The sequence below is a fragment of the Ochotona curzoniae genome, unplaced genomic scaffold (assembly GCF_017591425.1).
Source record: "Ochotona curzoniae isolate NIBS_2020 unplaced genomic scaffold, NIBS_Ocur_1.0 scaffold_2683, whole genome shotgun sequence".
Taxonomy (NCBI): domain Eukaryota; kingdom Metazoa; phylum Chordata; class Mammalia; order Lagomorpha; family Ochotonidae; genus Ochotona; species Ochotona curzoniae.
Genome location: NW_024467100.1, coordinates 6,452,936 through 6,458,935, shown reverse-complemented (window position 1 = coordinate 6,458,935; position 6,000 = coordinate 6,452,936). Strand labels below are relative to the sequence as shown.

The following is a 6,000-nucleotide window of genomic DNA, read 5'->3' as shown; positions in this document are numbered from 1 at the left end:
CCATGCAGCTCCATGCCTGTGGCCTGGGGAAGCAATAAAGGACGGCCCAATGCACTGGGACTCTGCATCCAATATGGAAGAAAGTTTCTGGCCGTGGATTGGCTGAGCTTCAGTAACTGTGGTCATTTTGGGAATGAATGAGGAGATGGGAGATCTTTCTCTCTGTCTCTGCTTATCTCTATAAATCTGTGTTTCCAATAAAAAGAGATAGATCTTTTTTTTAAAAAAAAAAATCATGTTTTAGAAGCTTAGTCCCTGTGTAGCAGGGACGCTTGTTGGATGGGGCAATGCCAGTATCTTGGGAATAGCTTCCTGAGGAAAGGATGAATCCCCCTCCCTGCTCATGATTTCTTTCATTTTCCTTCTCCTTTCACCATGAGGTGATACAACAAGAAGTCCTTGGCCATACACAAGTCTCCTTACCTTGGACGTTGCAGTCTACAGCAAGGTGAGCAATTAATTTCTGTTCTTTTTCTGTAACCCAGTCTCAGAATTCTAGTATAGCAGTACAGAATTGCCTAAGACAAAACCCTAATAATAGGCATTTTGAAAAACAAATGACTACTGAACTACTGGTTTTAAAATAAAATAAGTTGTAGCAATACTGTCAGGATCTAAAAAGGTCAACAACAGTTTCTCACTTTGAGACAACGCAAGTCCCCTCCCCCCAAATACAGAATCATTTTTTTCCTCTTTCAATTATCTCTCATAATCACAAAGTTTCTGGAGTTCCTGCCATATTCTGTTCTGTCACCAATACTGATTGAACAATACCTGCCTTGGAAATCCCACTCTTTTTTTTTTTTAAGATTTATTTTTATTATTATTTTTTTTTATTGGAAAGGCAGATATACAGAGAGGAGAGACAGAGAAGAAGATCTTCCGTCCGATGATTCACTCCCCAAGTGAGCGCAACGGCCGATGCTATGCCGATCCAAAGCCAGGAGCCTCTTCCGGGTCTCCCACGCGGGTGCAGGGTCCCAAAGCTTTGGGCCATCCTAGACTGCTTTCCCAGGCCACAGGCAGGGAGCTGGAAAGGAAGCGGGGCTGCCGGGATAGAACCAGCGCCCATATGGGATCCTGGGGCGTGCAAGGCGAGGACCTTAACCACTTGCGCCACTGCGCCGGGCCCAAGAAATCCCACTCTTTTATGTCCTCAATTATTTTGTCCAAATAGAAAGAAGGAAATAATGAATGTAATTCATATTCACTGAATTTTATTGCTCATGACATTTATTTATTTATTCATTCAGTATCTCAGTATTTTTAACAGATATTTATTTATTTATATATTTGCAAGGCAGACCTAGAGAGAAAAGAAACAGAGAAAGCAACTCCATCGGCTGATGCACTCTCCAAATGGCTGCAGTAGGCAGAGCTGAGCCAGTCCAAATCTGGAAGACAGGAGCTTCTATGTCTCTCATGTGAGTACAGGGACCCAACTACTTGGTCTATCTGCTATTACTTTCTCAGGCTGTTAGCAGGGAACTGGGGTGAAAGCAGAGCAGTCAGGACTTGAACCTGTGCCCATAAGGGATGCTGGCATCACAGGTGGCTTCGCCTGCTGTATCATGGCGCTGGCCCCTTAGTAACTGTTTTGAGAGTTACTATTACCAGGCACTATTCTAGTTTTTGGGATAAGAGAGTGAACAAAGCAAAATCCCTCTTCTGACGCTTCTTATACTTTAGTATAGTGTCCCGATGTGGCAAAATAATAATAGAGCAGAATAAGAGATTAGAGAACAAAAGATGAGGATTTGTCTCATAAAACGGATAAGGAAGCCCTGTTTGGTAAGTTGTCATGAGTAGACCTGAAGACACAGATTGACCTGTTGACTACACTGGGAAGAGTTGTTCTAGAGCAGTGGCTCTGAGTTGGGAGTATGCTTATGGTATGCGTGAACAATGAGGTGTTTAGTGAAACAGGTGTGGATCAGACCGGGGGAAAGTGACAAGAGATGACACTGAGAAGCAGCCATGAATCATCATGTAGAATATTGAAGACTCTTAAAGGGCCTTGTATTCTAGGTGTTAAGAGAGACACCTGACAAGCAGAGGAATAACACGTTCTGACTTGCATGTTAAAAGTATCATTCTAGTAGCCTGTGAAAAACAGATTGTAGGAGGCCAATTTAGAAACAGATTGCAATAGTGCAGGCAAGGGATTATGCTTGATGAAGGTGATTGGTTTCTGGTGGAGCCAAGATAATTTGCTGATGAATGGTTATTAGGTGTGGGAGAGTAGAGTGAAGGGTAATTACCATTTAAGGGCTGAAAGACTGAATGATTGAAGCTGCAATTTACTGAGGTAAAGAAGACAGTTGGAGGAGGAGGCAGAGAGTTAAGACACAGGAGTTTGGCCAGCACATGTGAAGTTTTAGGTGTCTGCCAAACATACAAATGGACATGATGAGTAGGATGCAGAAGACTTGATTTCAGGAAAGAAGTCAAAGTCAGAATAAAACTGTGTATCTCAAGGCAAGAAACTCACTGAGATCAAGCAAAGAATGGGGTGGTTAAGTAAATTAGTTTACTCAGCATCAATCCAGAGCTAGTTCAGTATTCACGGATAGGAGAGATTTTCAACAGTAAGCAGAGAAGACCAAGAATATTTTGGAAAGAAAAAGCTGAGAATGGGTGAGGCAGATCTTTTGGATCAAAACACCTCAAGGAAAACTAATTGAATGCTGCTGATGAAAGATTATGTTTTAAAGGTCCTCATTTCAGCAGATACTTTCTTTTTCATCTTGTCTCAGATGTTTCTAAACAGGGCATCCCCAGGAGTTTTTACTGATCTCATTCTGCCCCATGCAGGGTCCTCCCTGTTTCTTCCCAGAAACCTTGACTTGATCCAGGAACAAGGAAAACTGTGACGTTGAACCCCAGAGTGAAGTTGATTTAAGGAGAGTGAAACATCAAATCCAAAACCACCTGCAGGTCAGTTTATTCAGAATAGCTTCTCTCTGTTCTCACTCTGTTTACCAAAATTTCAGGGATCAAAGTCATAACCTTTTAAATCTGCTGTTGTGACCATTGTCACATTTGTACTAGCATGCTACAAATGTGTTAGTTCGTGATATAAACTTCACTGAATCTGAACTCACAGTACTTGTATTTCTGTCTTGGGTTGGCTAATGAAATGCAGCATAACATTGGGGAAGCCACCTTTCTGGCACTTAATTGAACTAGAACAACGTTAGTAAACAAGTAGAAGCAGACTTGTGAGTCAAGTTGGAAACATAACTATGGGACACCATATAACATGGTAGTTAAGACACCCTTTGGGGATCTTAATCCTACATTGGAGTGCCTGGACTTGAATCCTGTCTTGGCTTATCCCAGCATCTTAGAATGTGCACTCCAGGAGACAGCAGATGATGACTCAGGTACTTTGGTCCTGGTGCCTATGATAAAGACCTGAATTGAATTCTGGGTCCTGGTCTCAGCCTTATCTTTTATATTTTATGTACAACTAGTGGTTGTGTTGGAATTCTTGCACACTCTCTTGTTAGCCCTCAAGTTGCTTTGAGGATTCCTTTGTATTTTCTATGTCCACAACAATGTTGATACAAAAACAATAATAATTTGTCTCTCCTTCTCTAATCTATTTACAGCTTAATTACTTTTTCTGTCTTGTTGCTTTGGCTAGATACTAGTGAACTAATGAACCTTCTCAGTGACTTGAGAAACACTTTTTTTTTTGTTCTGAATCCACCACATTGCTTCTAAAGATTTAACAGTAAGTATAATGTATGCTATAGTTTCCTACAAAATTTTGAAGTTGTGTTTATTGAATTTTGATAGATTTTTGTTATCTCTTCTGAGATGATAAAATGTTGTTTAGCATTGTATTAACGAGCTGGATGATGCTGAAAATTTTTATAGGACTGGACCATTTTTAACATTGTTAGGTAAGTGCTATTTTGTCATTGTTTCATTTGGGCTTTTTGTGCCTATTTTCATAAATTATAATGTTCTATAATTTTCTTTTCCTGTTTTTTGAGCAATGTTAGTATCAAGTTTCCTTTTAGATACTCTCTGTTTTCATGTGCCATGGATTTCTGCACCGTTACTCATCCATGAAAATCGCTAACTTCATTTTGAGCAAAGCCATATAACTTACTACATTAGAAAATGTTTCTTCTATCTTTTTTGTCAAAGCTGAGAAAAGACATGTTCACATAGACTAATTTTGCCCACAAGAAGTAGTATTTAAAAATTTTACTACTGGGGACCAGGGTTGTGGTATAGTGAGACAAGTCCCCATCTTCAATGCCACAACATATTAGGGCACTGGTTAATGTCCCAGCTGCTCCACATCTGATTCAGCTCACCACTAATTTACCTAAGAATGAATCAGAACATGGCCAAATTGCTTGGGCCCCTGCCACCTGTGTGGGAAATCCAGATGAAGCTTCTTGCTCCTTGCTTCAGCCTGGTCATTAGAGTTATGTGGGGAGTGAATCTGTGGATAGAAGATTTCTGTCTCTGCAACTCTGCCTTTCAAATAAATAAGTAAATATTTTTAAAAATAGAGAGATCTCATCATTATTTCAATGGAGCCAGCCGAGAGAAAGATATTAAAAGCACATGATCAGACTTCTCATTCCAGGTTATATGAAGTAAACACAGCTTTATTTTCACCACTAAGTATAAACTTCATTTTAGAACACAAACATGGGAAGTTTCTAAAAAGTTGGGATGCACAAGCTAAGAGCCTTGAAATCAATGAACAGCATGGCAATGAGTTCCCTAAGTTTCATTTTTATCTTCTCTTTATTCTGAGATGTGAGACTAAAACCCAGAAACATCCTTCAAGAAAAACCTGCACCAATTCATCGAAAAAACAAATAGGGGTAGTCTAGCAAGACAGAAACCTTTAGTAATAACCATTCTGTTGGAGACAAATGTCGTGGGAAATATAGGCAAATCCACCCCATCAGCAAATGTCAAATGAAAAGCCTAGACCTCTACAACTCTTGGTAGTAATAAAGTTACTCCCACTTCCCCCTTCGCACCCTGCTCCAAAGACATAGTAGGGCGACATCAGAAGAGGCCAGGTCGCAAGGATGAATACACATTCCCTCCTTGCGGTAAGGTGTCAGAGAGTCCTGCCCTGTACATCAGAAGTCATCAAATCTCAACCTGGATCAAATCTCAACTTGGATGAAAACTGGCAATCAACAAATGGCAAGATCAAGATAAAACAGATGTTGCAATCATCTGACCAGGATTTTAAAGCAGCCATCATAAAAATGCTTCAGAAACATCCAGGCATGGTAGCCTAGTGACTAAAGTCCTCACTTTGCATGCCCTGGAATCCATAATAGGCACCAGTTCATGTCCCAGCAGCCCACTTCCCATCCAGCTCCCTGCTTGTGGCCTGGGAAAGCATTCAAGGATGGTTCAAAGCCTTGGAACCCTGCATTTGCATGAGAGCTCCAGAATAGCTCTTGGCTCCTGGCTTTGGATTGGCTCATCTTTGGCCGTTGTGGCCACTTGGGGAGTGAATCAGTGGACCAAAGATCTTTCTGTGTCTCCTCCTCTCTGTATATCTGACTTTCCAAATAAATAAATAAATATTTTTTAAAATGCTTAATAAAGCAATTACAAACACATGTAAAACAGACAAAACCCCTCTAGAACTTCTTAATAAATGAATAGAAAATATGAAGAACCGAAGAACCAAAGAGAAAACTTTGAACCAAATTAACACAATTACTGACACTTGAAATTCCTTGAAATGGATGGACTTAATAAGGAAAATGGAAGATCATGAAGGACCGAATCCGTGCACTTGACAGAAGACAATAGAAAGTGTCCAGTCTGACTTATGACTGCTTATGAAGGACTATACTACTGTAATAACATAGGGGAAATCAGCATTAGGGAGATTGTATCATAAAATAAAATAACAAAAACAGAAAATAGACTGCAAAAAAAATTTAAGAGAGCCTCAAGGACCTACAATTGTAAAAGGTAAGACAAACATGAATTAAA

At 40.0% G+C, this 6,000-nt stretch overlaps 1 long non-coding RNA gene across 1 annotated transcript; it reads left to right on the top strand.

The window, feature by feature from the left end:
• The first annotated feature begins 1,388 nt into the window (after positions 1–1,388).
• Positions 1,389–3,781, top strand: LOC121171644. The gene is made up of 3 exons (XR_005886156.1): positions 1,389–1,424; positions 2,815–2,937; positions 3,650–3,781. It is a non-coding gene; the product is annotated as an uncharacterized LOC121171644 (long non-coding RNA).
• Positions 3,782–6,000: the final 2,219 nt, after the last annotated feature.